We start from the raw sequence: 9,594 nt of genomic DNA on the forward strand, positions 1-9,594 counted from the left end.
TGTCCAACTGTAGAACATAAGTGATCCTGACAGCAATCGAAACTTAACTCTGGACTGGGCTTTGATTACTAGATGGTAACAGTGAATGTTCAGAGTACCATAAAAGAACTAGAACAGAAGAAAAGGCACCAATTTGGACCCCTGTGTCTCATTCCTCATACCAAGAAACACACTTTCATCCTCAGACTAACAGTTTTGTGATAGTTTTCCATCACTATAACAAATGACAAGCTACTTATAAAAGTTATAAAACTTGGTTTTGGCTCACAGTGTTCGAGGTTTCAGTCTATTATCAGTTGGTTCTGATGCTTTTGGGACTGTAGGAAGTAGCATATTATGGCAGGGGTATGTGGTCAAGGAAAGAAATTCAACTTATGATTGGGAAATAGAAGAAGAAGGGTCTGGGGTCAAACTATCCCCTGTGAGCATGCGCCCCACGTTCTGAAGACCTCCCATTAGACCCCACTGCTTAAAGATTCCACTGCCTCCCAATGGTGTTGCTCTGGGGACTTTATGGGCCTTTGGGGGACACTTACCTAAACTACAGTAGGTCTAATAGAAAAGTAGGGTGGGCAATTGAAATAACTTGAGTTGTCTAAAATAGCCAGAAATAAAGGCATGAAGGGCCTTTGTGAGTGTGAGCTCACATTCAACACTGAGGTTTGTTCCCAACTAGATAGATTCACCTGCTTTTCTTGTGGATCTGGTGAAGAGGAGAAGGGAAGGAGAGAATGTTGGCATAAATCTATAATTCTTTTCCATATTATTTCAACTTTATTTTTCTTATTCAATGCAGTAGCCCAGGCAGGAACAGAGCTGAAACCTTGGGCACCAGAAGAAGGGGTGATTCCAAGGCAAAAACTTTTAGGTATAGCTTTAGGCCTCTGTGTCACAATTCCTAGGGCTTGAGTAGGTGAACCCTGTATTCACCCATCTGACAAAGTTAGAGTTCATGGTGACTGTCCCTTATTGCCTAGTAGTCATGATAGCTCTCAAATTTTGTACCTATGTAACTTTCCTCCATATGAATGGGAGTGGACTTAAGGGTAGGAACTTGCTATAGACTAGTATTATTGCTGGCAATCTGGACCAGAATATTACCCAAACTAATGTCCCTTCCAAAGGTGAAAAAGTATGAACAAAAATAAAAGTGGGCCAGGGCAGGGAGTGAGGGAGGGGGAAATACAGAAAGAAAGAGATGAGGGTATAGGAATGAATAAATGGATTATTTAGTGAAGGAAATTCATTACTACCTTAGTGCCAGGATTTAGAATACTTAGAACTGAATTTAGTTAACTTTCAGCTAAGTTAGTTTTGTACAAGTTTATTGCAGGTACAAATAGCATTAAATTAAGTGGGAGGGATAAGTACATTAGCAAAATAAATGAAATGTATACAAAGTATTTACTAGACAGATTAGTTTTTTTTTTTGTTACTAGGGCTTGAACTCAGGGTACTTTACCATTAAGCTATATCACTAGACCTTTTTAATTTTAGTTTGAGTCCGGGTCTCATTAAATTGCTGAGGGCCCTCACAAACTTGCAATGTTTGCTTTAGCCTCCTGAGTCACTGGGGTTATAGGTGTATGCCACCACACCCAGCGCAGATTGGTTATTTTTTAAAACAATGTATCTCAACACAATATTGGCTTCTCCAAATGATAGGCACACTCAGACTGATAGGGTTTATTTGTTACATAAAAGGTATGCTGAAGGTAGATGTTCCAACAACTATGCTCATTTTGCTCCAAGAGAGTCTTGTTTGAAGGCCAGGTTGTGATGTGTGTAGTGAAAATTTAGCCTTATCCAAGAGAGTCTGGCCTTTGTCCTCAGCTATTAGGAGTAGTCCCATGGAATGTCCTGCTTTATGGGGTGTGTTTGCAAGGGGGATTTGAACACTTGAAGTTTAATAATGTGATTATTGTTGGATATTTGAGACACCTCTGTCAGTTCATTCTAGAGGCAAAAGTATTAACTTGAGATAATTATGCTATCTGATATGCTGATTCTCAATACAGATCTAATTTTCTCAAAATTTCTTGGTAATATACATGCTTTAATGAGATTAAACTCTGGATTTTGTTTAAACTTAAAAAGTGAGTTTGAGATTTATGAAGCTTCAGAGTTATAAGCGGGGAGTAGCCAACTTTCCCTATGCTTCTGTTCCATTAATATTAACGAATCTTCAGAGATTAGCATTACACGAACCAATTTGGCTAATTATGAGCTCTGCCTATAGAGCTCTCAGACCCACCCATACAACTATAAATAATCGGCCTATGTTCTGCAGGTTCTTGGTCCCAGTCCAGTTGGTTCTGTGTGTCTCCTCTTTCCAGAGTCATTGTCTACATGGTAGGTCCATGTATGAGTCTGTCCTCCTGCCAATTCTGAGTATGGAGCCTGATTTCTCACTACTCACCAGGCAGGGGAGAGGCAATGGATCATCACTCCTTGGTCATGCCCCAGTATAGTGGCAGCACTGACTGGTGAATGTGGTGGAAGAAACTGGATACAGAAGGGACTCAGAGAGCATCAGTTCCTCATTACCTAGACAAGAAGTTGAAGTATTCAGATAGGAGGCCCCCCAAATACAAAGTTTTGGCTCAGAGGCCTATGAAATAAAAAATTAAATTAAAAATTAATTGACATAATAATTTTATAAATGTTTATGGAGCACAGTGTATAATTTGATATATGTATATAATATTTAATGATCAAACCAGGATAATTAGCATTCATATCTCCTTAAACATTTCTTATTTCTTTGTGTTGGGAACATTCAAATGCCTCTCTTCTAGTTCTTTATAAAATATATGATAAATTGCTGTAAACTTTGCCTACCCTTCTGTGCTATAGAACACTAAAATTTATTCTTCCTAGCTAACTGTATTTTAGTACCTGTTATCCAATCTCCCTCTTTCCCACTTCTCCCTACCCTTCTCACCCTCTGTGACCACTATTCTAGTTTATAGTCCTGGTTCTGGTCAGGATCCAAGACTGAGAGGAGTTCTGTTCTCTTTTCACACTAGTTCTAGCTCTGGTGGGTATCTCTCTCATTAGCACAAGAGATGGATCTTTCTAAACTGTCTCTTATGTGCTCTAAAATGATCATGAAGGTCAGGGTGAAGATAAGAACAAAGATGACTATAATGATGATGTCATGAATCTTTATTAAACTTTCCCAAGTGCCTGACTTTATATACTTTATTTAATTTCATCTACAATGATCACTCCCAGGTAAAAAAAAAACATTACTGTTCTTTTACTTGAAAGGAATAGAACTTTCTATTTCAATTCTCTTGGGCTCCAGTGCCTGAGACCCAAGAGATTTGTCTTCTGTACCATATAAACAACAAAAGGGCATGAAAACTGTGTAGGATTGTACTTTATGAATAAGCCTGGAATAAATTCCAATGATGATTCAAATTCTGTTTACAAAATAATGAACAAATATTTATTAAGTTTAGGCACTGTACATCTCTAGAGTTTGGTATTATTCTCCCCATTTCCAGATAAGTAAAGCTAGTACAGAGAAGGGGAGAGTCCTTTATACATATTACAGTGTGAGTGTTAGAAAAAGAAATTGGACTCAGACCGTTTTCTATTGACTGTACTTTCAGGACTTTGTTTTCTCATGAGAGCCAAATTAGAGTTTTTCTTATAAAACCTCCTCGAGCACAGATGAACAAATCAAGGCAGAAGCATTGTTTCTTTCTCTTGCAATTCCGTGAGTTCATCTGAGAAGTGGCAGCATGAACTGTGGTTTATAGAGGCATTTCTGACATAAGTATGTAATTTTAAAAATTAAAGATCCTCAGTTCTCACTGCTCATTAGATGTGAAGAGGGAATGAATTTCAGTAGCACTATTAGCAAGACCACCTCATTAGGAAGGAAGCCTAGTTCACTGAATGAGTGTTGGGAGGCACACAGAGATGCTGGAGATATTATTGGGAGCATTGCTTTCTCAAATTGAGGATCAGCAAGGTCATTGGAATGGCTATACTGAATGGGTCTAAAATGCAAAGTTTTTGCTCAGAGACCTATGAAATGCATTCTCTGTTCATAGAGGGAATTTAAGAAATGTCACTGAGAATTCTTCTTTAAACTTAAGCAGTTTAAAGCATAAACTGAATGTCATTTATCTATATATCCAAAGTCTTATACAGTAGGGCAGAGATAGGCACACTTTTACCTTATATAAAATCAAGTAAATTATCCACTGTTTCAGAGGAGAATCTTAAGATATTTTTACATTCATATTCAATATGGTACTTCTTCCCAGGACCACTAGACCTTCCATAGATTAATTTCTCAACTCTTTTTTTTTCTGGTACCAGGGATTGAACCCAGAGATGCTTAATCACTGAGCGACATCCCCAGCCCTTTTTATTTGGAGACAGGTTCTGGCTAAATTACTAGGGCCTCAATAAATTGCCGAGGCTACTCTTAAACTTGTGATTCTGCCTTAGCCTCCACTTTTGCTGGGATTATATGTGTGTGTCTCCATGCCCTGTTCTCTAATTTCTCAGCTTTTGAGAGAAATGTATGGTTTAAAATTATGAACAGTGGATGTTTCTGGAAGATGTGACAGCTCTCCTGGGATGCGTCCTGCCTTCTTTTCTCCCTACTCAACTTTCCACACTGGGCATTTTGACGTGCTGCCTCCACTGCCCTCACCACTACAACCATGATCTCCTTAACAGACACCCAGAAAATTGAAATGGGATTAACAGTTTTTCCTGTTGTTTGGAATGATTCTCTTTTTTGACAAAGTACTACTGGCTATTGGAAATGTTTTGTTTGTGACTGGCTAGGCTTTTATAATCAGTTTAGAAAGCACATTCAGATTCTTCTTCCAAAAACATAAAATGAAAGCTACAGGATTTTTCCTAGGTGGTGTATTTGTAGTTCTTATTGGTTGGCCTTTGAGAGGCAGGATCTTTGAAATTTATGGATTCTTTAACTTGTTCAGGGGCTTCTTTTCTGTGTTGTTGGCTTTATTAGAAGAATGCCAATTCTTGGATCCCTCTTAAATTTACCTGGAATTAGATCATTTATAGATAAAGTTGGAAAAAGCAACAATATTGTTTAACAACAGGAGAATTTGAAGACTCATTTAAAATGTTGTATTGTTTATAAAATTCTTTGAAGAACATTCAGTACAAAATTAAATTACATCAAATAATTTGTAATGTTCTTTATAGAAGCTTAAAACATGTAGCCTACAAAGACCAACAGCAATTAGTACAGAAGCAATGAAAACAGGCTTCTAATCAAGTGATCTAAGAAGACAGCAAGCAAACTAAGGGAGACGAAATCCATGTTATGAAGCATATTGAAACTCTAGAGGGCTATTTTTATTATCTTTCCACAATGTGCAGAACACAACCATTCTTAGAGAACTGTGGTGTCGGTTACTTTTGTTTTTACTACTATTATTATTGTTTTGAGGGCTCAGGAGCCCCCATAGGCATTTGCTTTTTAGAAATGTCCACTGTGATGACAACTCTATTTCCAGTTGTGCTGTATCTCTGAAAGTAATGCATGAGTAGGGATGGATTATGTCATTTTAATGTATTAAACCCAGTGAAAACCCAGTTCATGTATGAATCACTATGTTTTGTAAACATGGAGTTAAAATAAAACTTTTGTGGTTCTTCTGAAAAAATATAAATAATGAGATCTATTCTCCTCTACTAATAGTATGTCCAGTATTAACTCATAAAATAAAGGGTTGATTTATCAACTCTTTCCTTTCTAGAAAAAAAAGTCTCAAAGTGTATAAAAGTATATGGTCAGAAAACTCTCAAGTGAACATCCAATATAGAATGAAAAAAGTTTTAGTGTTTTTTTTTTTTTTTTTGTTCAAGGATACTGATCATGGAAGGGGAAAGTGAAAATAAGCATTTTGCTATGCAAACATAACTATCTTTTGTTTTCATTTGTCATGTGCTCTAAATTCATCCTTGACTATAACCCTAGTATTTTATCCCTCCATCTAATATGAAATGACTTTTGTTTAGTAATACATTTTGTACAGACCGGTATTCTAAATGCCTGAATATACTCAGCTTCTTCCTCTCATATCTATCTATATATATCTGCCATTTGGGATCCCCTCAAAATAATTTAATTATTCCTTTTATAATTTATCAATGTACAGCTAAACAGCATACTTTGTCCCATATCCATTAGATATGCATTAAACTTTTCTTTGTATCAAGCCCAATGTTCTGATAGAAGATGAGGTGGGCAGGGGCTAAGATACTCCCAATGACCTTACCTCCTTGTTTTTAGGCCCTTGTGTGACTTCCATGATGTATGGCATGAACCTAATGACTCCCTTTCAGCAATGAGAACATGGAAGAACTGGGAATAGAAAGAAAAACATCAGGCTTTCTACTGTGGAAAACACAAGAAGTTTTCCTAAAAAAATTAAAAACAGAACCACCATATTATTCTGCAATCCATTTGCTGTGTATGTACCCAAAGGAAATGAAATACATCTGTTGAAGAGACATCTGAATTCCCATTGTTACTGAAGCACAATTCATAATAGCCAAGGAATGGAAATAACCTAACTGTCCATCAATGGATGAATGGATGGATACAGAAAATGTTGGACATACACACAATGAATATTATTCAGCCATAAAAGGATGCCATTCTACCATTTGAGACAAAATGGATGGAAGGGGAAGACATTAAATAAGCCAGACTCTGAAGACAAGCACCCCCTGATATCATTCAGAAAGGTGGTCTCAGAAGTTGATAGTTAGCATGATAGTTATCAGAGGCCTTGAAGATTAGGAGGGAGTGATGGGAAAGAATTAATTACAGAGTTTTCTAGTTTGAGAGTAGCAAATAAAATATATACTGTAATTTTTTAAAGCTACAGGAAAGAATTTTAAATGTTTTCACCATAAAGAAATGACAGATGTTTGAAGAGATATGTTCACTATGATTTGACATTACATAATGTATACCTGAGTCCAAATATTACATGGCATTTTAAATATGTACAATAATTATATATTGGTTAAAAAGAGAAATTAATATTAAAATATAATTTTCTCCTGCTGCTCCTGGAGTATTTGTTTATTTATTTAATTTTATTAAATTTTTTTGTAGTTCTAGATGGACAGGTATCTTTATTTGTTTTATGTGGTGCTAAAGATCAAACACATGCTAGGCAAGCACTCTGCCACTGAACTACAGCCCAAGCCCTGCTCCTGGAGTATTTAATTACAGTATATTATCAAAAACTTATGCAAACATCAGTGGTTTTATAATGTATCAATGTAATTTCATTAGAGAAAAAAGAATCAAGATTCAGTTGGAATAGTAAAAATCCCATATATCTTCAGTACGTAAAGTACCAAACCAAGCAAAGGGAAAAGTAAATTGAAATATGAAGTTCTCTTTAGAGACATATAGGAATGAAAATAGTGTGAGATTCTTGGAACAAGAAATCTATCTAATTCTCCATATGTTTTCAGATTAATACAATGAGTTGACAGATACCAAATCCCATATTTGATTGTTATAGTGAAGAAAAAGTAGTCTGAGTTTTACATAAAGATCCAACAACTTGGAAGTCAGACCAAGTACTTTTACTTTTCTCTTTTTCTGTTTCCTTTAATATTAACAAGTCCTCAGAGATTGAATTATCCTGGACCTATTGGCTAATTAGGCACTTTGTGCATTGAGCCTCCAAGGTTGCACAACTGAACTAAGTAGCCTGTGCTTCTAGCCCTTTACTTTGCCAGTTCCAGTGTAGTGGCTCCACAGCATTGTCTACTGTCTTCATTGGCATCATCATAAATTTGAGACATTTTCAAGTCCTGAGTACAGAGCCTGAGGATTCATTACACACTAAGAAGGAGAGGAGCACTGGATCCATACTCTTTGCTAATTCCCCAGCAGAAATGCAGTACTGCCCAGTAAGTTCTGTGGGAGATGGTAAAAAGAGGAGGAACTGTCAGGATCATTGTTTCCTCATCACTGGGGCAACCATGTCAGTTGGAATGATACCAATATGCAAAGTTTCATCTTAGAGGACTAAGTTTATGTTTTGGTTCTGGGATGGGGTCCAGGAATTCTCAAAGTTCTGTTTTTCTCCTACACTAATTCTAGCTCCTGTAGGCCTCTCCCTCATGGTACTAGTCAATGAATCTTGCCTTCATGGGAAGTATTAGCATGAAATTCTTTTAACTAGGTTAAGAAGGCTGAGTTTCAAACCCGATAGAGACATATCTTGAGGTGTTAAATTCTTTATTTGTAAATAATAGGATTTATGATAAAAAGAACTGATATTACCAGGACAATAAGGAATACAAATAAACAAAGCAAAACCAAATAACAACAACAACAAAAAAAAAAACAAAGAGCAAAATCTAAAAACAAAAAACCCTGCCAAAAATAGAAAATAGCAAAAGTGTTCTTATGTATAAGATGTTTCCTTATATTTGTATGGAGTTGATATAGATAACCCTGTATAAAACAACATTTCAGAAGTGTTTTTTAAATTCGTTATTGTTGAATTATTGACAGATGCACTGTATGCTAGTGTGTGATCAGTGATGCTTCATGATTATGTGCATATTCATCAAAATTTGAAGTCCACTAAAGCCAAGCTTAGGGTTATAAAATGATTTTAAAAAGATGATCTACGTATTTGAATGAAACCCTCTTTCTGTGAAAGAATGAAATGTTAACGTGAAAGAATTATGGAAATCCATGAATATAACTGGCAAATGAAAGTGTGATTATGAACTTTCAACTTTATTTGAATTCCAATAACATAGTCTTAGCTCTCACAGAGTTTTTATAAATATTGTGCATCCAGGAAATTCATATCATTGTCTTAGAATAAAATAATCTATGATTGACTGTTTTTCAATTACCTTTAATCAGGATGATGTTTTTTTCTCAATGAAGGAAGGGTATTTTTGTTTTCCATTTTATTATTTATGTATTTATTTATTTATTTTTATTGGTTCTTTTTAGTTATGACAGTAGAATCCATTATGATATAATTATTTAAAGATGGATGAAATATAGCTTATTCTAATTAGGAACCCATTCTTGTGGGTATACATGATGGTGGATTCACTTAGGTATTTTCATATGTATACATAGGAAAATTATGTTAGATTGATTGCACTGTCTTTCCTATTCCTCTCCCTCCTCCTTTCCCTTCATTCCCCTTTGTCTAATCTATTAAACTTCTCTTCTTCTCCCCGACTTTATTGTGGTTTAGCTTCCACATATCAGCAAAATCATTTGACCATTGGTTTTTGGGATTGGCTTATTTCACTTACATGATAGTTCCCAGATCTATCCATTTACTGGCAAACTTTATGAAGTCCTTCTCCTTATGGCTGAGTAATTTCTTTATCCATTCATCTGTTGAAAGTTACCTAGATTGGCTCCATATCTTAGCTATTGTGAACTGTGCTGCTGTAAACATTGTTTTTTTTTTAATCTAAAAAAGTGTTGGTTGTATTTTATGTAAAAATGAAGTATTTGTGGAATGGCGTACTCCTGTAATCCCAGTGACTCGAGTCTCAAGAGGAGAATTGTGAGTTCAA

At 35.7% G+C, this 9,594-nt stretch overlaps 1 pseudogene; it reads left to right on the forward strand.

Annotated features, from left to right (window-relative positions):
• The first annotated feature begins 4,688 nt into the window (after positions 1 to 4,688).
• On the forward strand, positions 4,689 to 5,093 carry LOC113178183 (vesicle transport protein GOT1B pseudogene; annotated as a pseudogene).
• The last annotated feature ends 4,501 nt before the right edge of the window (positions 5,094 to 9,594 follow it).

The sequence above is a fragment of the Urocitellus parryii genome, chromosome 3 (assembly GCF_045843805.1).
Source record: "Urocitellus parryii isolate mUroPar1 chromosome 3, mUroPar1.hap1, whole genome shotgun sequence".
Taxonomy (NCBI): Eukaryota; Metazoa; Chordata; class Mammalia; order Rodentia; family Sciuridae; genus Urocitellus; species Urocitellus parryii.